Source organism: Mastomys coucha, unplaced genomic scaffold (assembly GCF_008632895.1).
Source record: "Mastomys coucha isolate ucsf_1 unplaced genomic scaffold, UCSF_Mcou_1 pScaffold21, whole genome shotgun sequence".
Lineage (NCBI taxonomy): Eukaryota > Metazoa > Chordata > Mammalia > Rodentia > Muridae > Mastomys > Mastomys coucha.
The window spans coordinates 166,110,710-166,121,143 of record NW_022196904.1 but is presented as its reverse complement, the minus strand read 5'-3'; the positions used below and the strand labels follow the sequence as shown (position 1 = coordinate 166,121,143).

Here is a 10,434-nt window from a genome sequence, read left to right as displayed (position 1 = left end):
AGACAAAACATTGAAGAAGGAAAATTCATTAAAATACTATATGTGTGAACTACCAACAATATTTAAGTTGTTATAATAATTGTTAAAAACATCATTTTAGATTCCCTGCAATTATGTGACCTTTTTATTGTAAGCAGAAATATATGTTTTTAGATAAGTGTGTGTGCTAATAGGTGCATATGCATATGTCCCTGTGTGTATAGAAATTTTGAGATCATTACCATAAATTAAATTGAATAGGATGATAATAGATGATATTTAAAATCAAGAAGCTCAAAACAAATAAAAGATATTCAATTTTTTCTTCTTTTTTTTTCTTTTCTTTCTCCATGACTCAGCTGAGGTCCATACCCCTGTGCCAATCATCACAGCCTGATATTCAATTTTTTAAAGAGATGGAGTTAAAACCAGATGACATTGCTCAAGTAGTTGAAAGTAGTTGGGTCTGGTTACATGAATAGGTGATGAAGACAAAAACAGAGGTGATTAATTGCTTTTATTTGACATTAACCTTGGGTGCTCTTTAACTTGAAATGTTATATATTATTTTGATTTAAAAATTAGTATCTTTCTAATATCTCCTCCCTGATTTCAACTACTAGAGGATAAAGGCATCGTGTGCAGAATTGGAAAGTGACAGTGAGGAATCATAAAGCAAGAAAGTTTGAGTATCCATGAGGATAGTGGGAGGGAAAAGGAAACAGATTCCATGGTTAGCTTGGGGCCAGCCCTGCAGAGAAGAGTGCCAGAGAGTCCCTGCTCAGAATATGGGGCTTGGCACAGTCATCACTCAAGTCTGTCATAATGACAGCTACGACATGAGTTGCAATCTGTCACCAGAGTGTTTCCTGCAAGGATCTGGAAGAGTGAGCAAATACCTTGGCAAGCTCTGGCAATAGACATTTGTTGTAACTCTGGATGTCAGTTTGGTCAGGTGCTCTCAGTTTTGTGATATAAGATTCTTGCTCACTAACTTCCTTCCCTTTGTAGGTCTAGGAAATGAGAGGAGAAGAGTCAGATAAAGAACTCATGAATGTGATAGGGATGTGCACTTGGGTCTCTAGTGATATATGCATCTTAAGTTTTCTACTGAATCTTCCTTGATGTTTAATTTTAGGTAGTAGAGGGAAAGTCAGAAATGCTTAAGTGGGAGCCCATCTGAATATTTTGTACCTCCATGCCTAGGAGATTATGTGCCACTTGGTTTAAAAAAAAAAATTAAGACCATTAGATGGAGACTATGAAGGATTACAAAACATCAAAATGGATCTGGTTCTCTGAAGATTCACTACTTGACCATACAAACATTCATAGGAAACAGCTCTATCTACTAAAAAGCCTTACATGGTAAAGAAATGCAGACAAAGGTAAGATGAAAGTAATCTGGTCTGGGAGGTTGATGGGATGTAGGATAGCCCCTGATGAACAGTTAAATTTTCTCAGTGGATGTGAGCAGGATGAAAGCCAAGTAGAGAAAATGGTGTCTGACAAAGAAAAGGAGAATAATGTATGTCTACAAAATGAGACCTGGAAGGCTCTTGTTAGACCATAATATAGCAGGGGAGCAAAACATACACTGAAGACACCAAGAAGCTGAAAGCAGAGTGTCTTTGGAGGAGCGATAATGACTTCACTCTTTTACTATTAAATTTGTCTATGTATTGAAGTCATGTTGCCTAGGAAAGTGAAATGAGATCCAAGATAGAAATGAGATGAGTGGAGAAAAGAAGTAGTGTGGAATTTCATTTTAGCTATGTTCATTCTGAGAGCATGGTGCCAGGGCCTCCAGTAAGTGATTGTAAATGTGATAGAGAGGAGCAAGGAAAAGGGGCAGATGCGATTTGTTTGGGAGTTAGGTAGTCAGTGCTACTGAAACACCATGAAGATGAATGAGCTCCCTTGAGGAATCCACACAAAGGGTAGAAGGCCAAAGAAAGATTCTGTTAGTAGGCACATACAAATAAATAAAGACAGAGAAGAGGTAAAGACGTGAAGAGTGGCCATGCTCCAAAGGGAATAAATGTGTCAGAGAAACCCATAATGGCCAGTTTGCAAACTGGTGGCTTGTCAACTGTTGTAAACCTTAAGGCACTTGATGAAGAATAGAAAGGCTATTGGGTTTGGTGATGAAAGGGTCAGTAGTAAATTTTGAAGGTCAGCAAGTCAGAGGCATTGAAGACAGGCTAGGAAAGAGGAAAAACAGGACGGATCTCTTGTTTAAGAAAAGGTAGTTAGTTACAGACAGTACTTCCTACTCTCTTAAAGAAACAGGGTATCACTAATGGATTGAAACTCCTGAGAGTACAAAGGGAAAGAAAAAGTAAAAATAAAATATTTCCTTGATTTTGGCTCTCCAAATAGTTTATGATCTGAAATTTATCCTCTTTCTGATCATGCAACTACATTCCAGGTCAGATGGACCCATAACTTACAGCTATTACAAACCAGTATAGTCATTCCAGCATTCATTTCCATACTTACGTGGTAATGGGTTCAAAGAAATTAAATCATGGGGGAAGCATGTAAGAATCCTGTCTGCCAGATGCCAAGGCATCTCCAAATATTATAAACATGCTCTGAGCACTGAATCCTGACATTAGGCAGAATCCAGGTAAAGGCAGAGGCACTGTGCAGATAGAAACACACAAAAGACTATGTTTCAAATGCACCAGATATACTTTGCAGAAGCTGAGTAACACTCTACAGTTTTGTGGAGCCCAGAATATGAGGAAAGAAAAACGTTCCTAGGCATGCCAACATGAAGCCCAGGCTGACCAAATTCTTAACCCATGCACAGAACACTGAAAATAAAGCTGGACAGAAAGGACATCAATTATGTGGGGAGTTTAGAAACAGCATGGGAGTGTGCTTTAGAAGATGGCTCTAACAGTTGGTAGACAACATCTCTCTTTTGGCTTCTTAGGAGGCAAGGGTGTCTTAAGTCTATAAGATGTGTGAATTTTAACTTGGATCGCATAGATCCAAATATTGTATAGATCACAATGGGTTTGTATAGATCACAAAGATGCCCTCCCTACACAGACATTTTTTTTTTTTTGCATTACCCCACTTACCAACCAAGCTCCAGGTCCTCTTTCTCACACAGTAGACTTGTATATCATCTGCTTAAAAGATGAAGAAGACATTATTCAGAGATGAAAGAAGTACTATAAATCTCACACCTCACCTTTTATTCCAGGAGAACCCAACTTGTAACTTGCCAGTTCCTGGAACCTTTAACACCTATGCAACTATTATTAATATGCTGAAATCATGGACCCCCTGCACACTTAGCATCACTGCAGTAGGAAAAAAGTACCAGAATTGATGGATTCTAGAGACAAAAGAGTTTCTACAGAAGCAACAGATATATGCAGGCTGATGGAGAAGTTGTCTACCACAGAATGGCTGCAAAACATTTGAGTAAAAACTCTAAATTCATAGAGCTTAGCTTCGAATCGAAACTGCTTTTCCAGTTCTCATTTGCATGACCATATCACTAGGTAGGTAGTTGATCCAACAACACGAAAGTGATCATTGTTGAAGGCCAGGACAACAAAGGTAGACTACAAGAAAGTCTGTTTTATTGATTGAGGAACTTGGTGCTGAAGAGAAGAGAGGTTGATTCGTGTCTCCTATTTCACCTCCTGCGCATTAATGATTTAGAATTTAGATGGCAGGACGCTACCCCATTGACAAAGACTCAACTCTTGTTCTCCGTTCTATATTACTTCTTTCCATATAAAAACATCAAAGGTAAAAACATCATTGTGCAAACAGTGTTGAGATAGGCATAGATGTACATTTCTAGAGTAAATACATTCTTATTTTATTATATTTTGTTATTTATTTGTTTATGTGCACTTGTGTGAGTGTACATGTGCCAGGGCACATGTTTGATCAGGATACAGTTTACTAGGGCTTATTTTAGCCCCATCTACCATGTGAGAATCAAGGATCAAATTTAAGTCTTCAGGCTTGACACCAATAAACTTTACCAGCTAAGCCATTTTTCTGGTACCTAAATGTTTATATATATTTTTGGTTGAGGCAGAAGGATAATAAGTTCAAGATTACCTAGGCCACACAGAAAATATTGTCTCCAAATACGTTATTTGATCTAAGAGAAGAAAACTAATAAAGAACAAAAGTGGTCAAGATGAGAGTGATCAAGAAAGTGTCTAAAGAAAGTTGCCTTTTACTTCAACATTATCATTTAAATTTGAGAAATGTATGGTCCTCCGAGTAATGTGATTTCTGAGTATCATTTGGCAAATTTCCTTTTGAATAGTCAATCCTTTAAGACCCATCAGAATTCTGAGTCACACTGTTGATTCTCACCTGACATCAATCACAAAGGAGTCTGACACACACTTTACTTTTAATAGGTATAGAAAAATTTTGGACATCCAAGATCAATCATATGTATTCTCTTTTCTCCTCCTCCTCACTCCTCTTACCACTTCTTCCTCCCCTCCTTCTCCTGCTCCTCCTCTTCATATTCTTATCCTTTCCTCATCTCTTCTCTCCTCTTCCTCCTTTTCTTCTTTTTCCTTTCTTTTTCTTTCTTTGTCTTCCTCCTCCTCCACCTTTCTTCCTCCTCCTGCTACTCTTCTCTCTCCTCCTCCTCTCCTCTCTTCTCCTTTTCTCTCCTCCTCCTCCTCTTCCTTCTTCTTCTCCTCCTCTTTTTTCTTCTTACTCCATACTGTACCCTTCAAGGCAGTAAATCTTCCTTGCTGGCAGAAGGAATGGCAATTATTTCAGAAACATTGCCCACACCAGAACTCCCTTGGTAGTTGTCAGGGCAGGAATCATAGACTGTGTTCTCAGTAGGCTATTCCCGCCACCGACATCTGCCTTAGTTGAGTGTTGGTGCTGCCATTTGAAATCGAGATGAAAGAATACTATCTCTTTCATGTAGAATTTTTTCCTTCTCCTTCCCTTTGCTATTCTATAATTTCAAATTTTTCTTTGGTGAATTTACTTTATATTATAATGTAATATTTGAGAAATGCTGCAAGTATCAGTTAGGAGAATAGTTTTCTCAGAGAATTTGAAAGAAATGACTCTTTTATGTAAAACTAAGTGTATTCTGATTAGGAAAGCCTTTTATGATTTTCTACCAAAAAAAAAAAAAAAAGGCAAAACAAAACAAAAAGCTTTGTGGAAAATTGTGATGTATGTAGTAAGAATTGATTATCAATTTGTGCCTTGTTCAGATCTTGATTGAAATATCTACTCACTAATTTATACAACCATTGCTCCACTAGCAATTGAGAGGTGATAGCTAAAGCTGAAGGTAGGGTGGTTGTGGTAGTAGGATGGTGTTGTCTAGATCTACCCATGCCTGGTGGGGTACAAATGTGGGGTACAAATGTGGTGAGGAATGTTTTCAGCAGATCAGCACATTATGTATACTATTCTCTGCCTGGACATTTTTGAACTTGGCTGTGGGCCTGTGTACTGGAGGCTTTCCACAGAAATCTCTGACCCAGCCAGGTGTGAGGGTTCAAAGGGGATAGAGTGCAAGCATGGAGGGGGAGTTTTCTCTGCCTCCACTGCTGTACCTCAGTCTCCCTGCACTGAATCAGGATAAGCCGACTAGCCAGTGATGAGTGCAGGTGAGCTTCTGGTGGCCTTTATGGAGAGCAGACCTCTTCTCAAGGGGCAGTGTTACAGCTCTTGTGACAGAAGCTCTGAGAGGATGGAGTAGTTCTCACACCTTTATTCCTTCTGGATAGGGTTCTTATATACAACTTTGGGGTGGGTCAGGGTCTGACAGTAGATGCTTCCCATTGGCTTGGTCTGAGAGCTTGGGGATACCTTATCTGAATGTGGGAGGGCTTAGGGTGCTGCTCCTACATGACTAATGGCCACAGACCTCTCTACATGGGGCTGTGGGAGGGCTGTAGCTATATGACAGGAGCAAAGGGTCCAGGAGCATGGCAAAATGCCTAAAGTTCCTTGCATGGTATGGTCACCTGCTGGGTCACCAGGGGTTTTAAGCCTGAGCTTGACCAGGGACCAGGCTGCCTAACACAGCTCACTACCCAAGACTTGACATTTTTTTAATTTAACATTTTTATTGATTCTCTGGAGTTTCACATCATGCACCCCAATCACAGTCCCTTCCCATTCTTTTCAGGTCTGTCCCCAACCTATAATCACTGCACCCCTCAAAAAAAAAAGAAGTAAAAAATAAAAATAAGAAAGATAAAAGCCTACTTTATGGTATATAGGTTCTCATTGGAGCATGGTCAAATTCTTAGTGGCTTGCTCCTTAAATAGAACTAAGTCCTTCCTCTGCCCCACCGCTGCCAGACACCACCAATTGTGGAGAGCTACTCTTCAGCACCTCCATTACACTTTTGAAGAGTTCTCCTTGGTATCTTTCTGTCTAAGCTGTTATTTGGGGAAGGAGTTGTTGAGGGGTATGTGCTGTCACAAAGCCTTCCATGTCCCTCCCTCTCAACTGTGCATGCGCAGTGATGGATATCACATCCAAAGTAGCCTCTTTGCTCTTCACAGCCAACAGGAGCATGAATTGTGGGCCCTGTTTCTGGCTACAGCACAAATAAAGAACATGGGCCCATGATGAAGTAGGACCATGGACCCATACTGTAATACCTGAAAGCAACCCAACACCAGGACGACTCCTATTGACCAAATTTACACAACAGAGCCATATGCTGCCAATCCTCAAGATTTGAGTTTGATTCCTCCAAAACTAACATAATGGAAGGAGAAAACCGATTTTTTTTGAGCTGTCCTCTGACCCCCCACAAATGCACACACATAAATAAGTGTAAAAAAGAATGTTAATTTATTCCAAACTGCAAGAGCTGCAGACAGCTATTTGATGGATTTATAATAAGAATTTGGCCAAGCAAAGCAATGCAATCACTAGAAGAGCAGTTCATGCTTCCCCCCAGACACATGTGAAACAACAGATGACAAGGTCAGAGGTGAGTGTTAAGAAGCATATTCTGACAGCTGTGCAAGTAAATAGAGAAGTATCCATATGTCCCTGTTTACTTTGGTTGGCCTTTGTGGATGCCTGCTTTCTAAAATATTTTAAGTTTACTGACATCCTAACTTTCATTCCCAAATGTATCCCCAAGTCTAGTTGATAAATTATGTGTCTGCCTAATTGGAAAAGACAGTAATCGGACTTGGGAATAAGTTGTTAGGAAGCCATTGATTAATTGAAAATAAAAGACCCCAGACCTATACTATAGAAGTGAGATTAGAGGAAAATAGACAAATTGAGGCACATCAAAATCCAGGTGATAGGACCACTGATTTTTTTTTTCTTCCAAAGGGCTATCCTCTGATGAAGGTCAGAACCTGTCAATGGGATAATCACAATGTCTGATTGATGCAGGGATTCAAAGGCCTTGAGTTTTCTTTGGAATCAGCTGTAGGATTTCTCATAACTATGCTGCAATCCATGCTGGATGTTCAATGTCAACTTGACAGAAATTGTAGTCACTTTAGAGGAGGCAACCTTAACTGGAAAAATGCCTCCATAAGAACTGGCTAAAAATGGCAAGACTGTGGGACATTTTCATAACTAGTAGTTGATAGTTGATGGTGGGGTGTGGACCCAGCCCATTGGGTGTGGGAATATCTTTTTGCTGGTGGTCCTGGGTTGCATAAGAAAGCAGGCTGAGTAAGCCATACAGGGCAAGCCTGTAGCCATCCTTCCTCCATGGCCTCTGCATCAGCTCCTGCCTCCAGCCTCCTGTCTGGTTTGAGGTTTTACCTTGGCTTCCCTCCATGGATTGTAAGGATATGGAAGCCAAATAAAACCTTTCCTCTGCAATCTGGTTTTGGTCATAGAGCTTCATCACAGCCGAAGAAACCCTAGCCAAGACACAACCCAAATTCTCCCTTCAGCCCATCCTGCTTCTTCCTCTAGATCAGTGGCTAGGTGGAGACCTTCCTAATTCTGTGACCTTTTAATACAGTTCCTCACGTGGTGGTGACACCCAACCATAAAATTATATTCATTGCCACTTTGTAACTGTAATTTTGTTACTGTTATGAACATAATATAAATAACTGTGTTTCTGATGGTCTTAGGTGACCCCCTGAAAGGGTCATGACCCATGGGTAGAGAAAGACTACTCTAGATGCTGATTCCAAATACAATCCCCACTTACTTCTTCCACATATGTCTCAGTGTTGGACTTAGCTTCTCCGGGAATTTGGCCTACAATGCCTGCCTCATACTTACTACAGACCAAAACTGTGACCAAATTTTATTATGAAAATGAATTTCTAAATGGAATTCACTATTTCGTAATGTGTTTCATGACAGGAAATATTCAGTAAATGTGACCATCAATGAGCATAATGACTGTATTACAGTACTGTTAGATTTGCATCTGACAGCCATCAAGATGAACCAGAGCAAACTAAGCAATGCAAAAAGTCATCTCCTCCTCTAATTGTGAAAAGAATATTTTTCTATGAAAATGGTCCCACCCAACGCTACCCCCACCTTTCAGAGGGTGATGGGTACCATTGTGATGATCAGGTATGTGATAGAGAGGCAGGAAAGAGAAAAATAGAGTTGTGCATAGGCTATAAAGAGAAGAACAACTGAAAATGTGATGAGGGTGACAGGTGAGAAAGAGAGCTGAAGTAGACATGGTGTCATTGCCCAATAGAGTCAGTGGGATGGTATTCAACAGTCTTAGAGCTTAGGCAGATGTAGTCTCAGCCCCCAAAATCTTCCCTCTGGCCACAGGATCCCCCTGGCTCTGGATAATTACAGAAGTCCTAGATGAAGAAAGAGTCACTTTCTGGATTGGACTTCCTTGAAGGACCACCATGGTCTGAGATGGCATCAGAGGCAATGTTGGTGTCTGTGGTCCATGATGCTGTCCCAGACTTAGATGAAGCCTAACGTCTGCGGATGCCTTGGTGGTGTCCTCCAGTTTTGCTTTTGAAGACTTGAGGCATGCTGATGTGACTGGTATAAGTAGCCACTTGAGGCTATGTTGAGGCTTATGTTATCACTGAAGCCCATGAAGATGTCCCTGATCTGAGCTGCTGCCTGAAGCCATGTTGATGTCAGTAGGTATAGAAGAGATGGGCCTGGGCATGGCAGGAGAGCTGGTCCTGCTCCTCACTGGCACCCAACATGATGGTACAAGTGGTGTATGAACTCAGGAAAGTTGGCCCTGCCCCTCTCTGGCCACCATAAGCCTCTTCTCAGTTTATGGCTTCTGGAGTAAATGCAGGCAGAGAAAGACTCATTGTACCTCATGGCTTTGGACACTCAGTATTTGATCACAACAGGGTTAGGGTTAGGGTTAGGGTTAGGGTTAGGGTTAGGGTTAGGGTTAGGGTGGATAACACAAAATGAACTTGTTCTAGTTTTTTTTCCCTTCTTTTTGTTAGGGGAAAGACTTCATGCAGAAGGAGGGAAATATGGAAGGATTTGGGAGGTGAGCATTCTTAGGATGTATAATATATGATTCCCAAACAATCAATTAAAAAACAAAAACAAATGAAATGATCCCAAGTGGACTATGCTTATGAACTGTAACTGTTGGCAAGTCCACCTCTTTATTAATATTGATGACACAGAGGAAGTTATGTCCTACTCCCTCACCTTTGCAGTTTCAACACCCTTGTCAAATTTTGCATTTAGAAATACAAAGTATATCTCAAAAAAATTAAAGCATTCTATATATACATTCTATATAATAGTTCTATAAAATGATTATAAATAGTTCTATTAACTTAAAATTAAACTATAGTCACATCATATTTATTTTCCAATACTGGTCCTCATTTTCATCATCATCACCATCACCATCACCATCTTGCTACTCCCCTTTATGAAGAGTTGAAATGCTTAGAAACATGCTCTTACCTTAAAATTACTCCTCCTCCCCCATAGCTTCACATATTGCTTCCAGGGTTGGTATTCAAACATTTCTGACATATCCAGCATTCGGTTTAATCTCTACCTTCAAATTTCATGCATCACCTTCTCTGGAGCTCCAAAAAAGAACATCTGATCCTGTTACATATTGTCTAGCCTCCCTGATTTGCCTCAAACATCTCAGTGTCAAACTCTAAGACTTTGTAACTATTGTGTTCTACTTTTATTTTTCAAAATCCTTAGTATACACATGATAGCAAGATCTGCCAACACACTGAACAGTAATCAGGCTCCTTGGGTCATATTTGCAGAAGCCTCTGAGACCTTCAGTGGTTGAACATAAGAAACACTGATAGATCTGTATGAAGAGGGTTTTTAATGACCTCTTTTTCTCAAAGAAAAGCTTCTCAACAGAAATTACAATTGTATATACTGCTACCTGTGATGGGCAGGGTTGATACAACTGCTAACATAATCTCAAGGCATATTTCATACTCCTTAATGCTAAATGTTTAGCTTCTTTTTTTTTTTTT

At 40.0% G+C, this 10,434-nt stretch overlaps 1 long non-coding RNA gene across 1 annotated transcript; it reads left to right on the top strand.

Moving 5' to 3' along the window:
* The first annotated feature begins 1,209 nt into the window (after positions 1 to 1,209).
* LOC116101154 lies at positions 1,210 to 3,437 on the top strand. The gene is made up of 2 exons (XR_004122810.1): positions 1,210 to 1,367; positions 3,200 to 3,437. It is a non-coding gene; the product is annotated as an uncharacterized LOC116101154 (long non-coding RNA).
* The last annotated feature ends 6,997 nt before the right edge of the window (positions 3,438 to 10,434 follow it).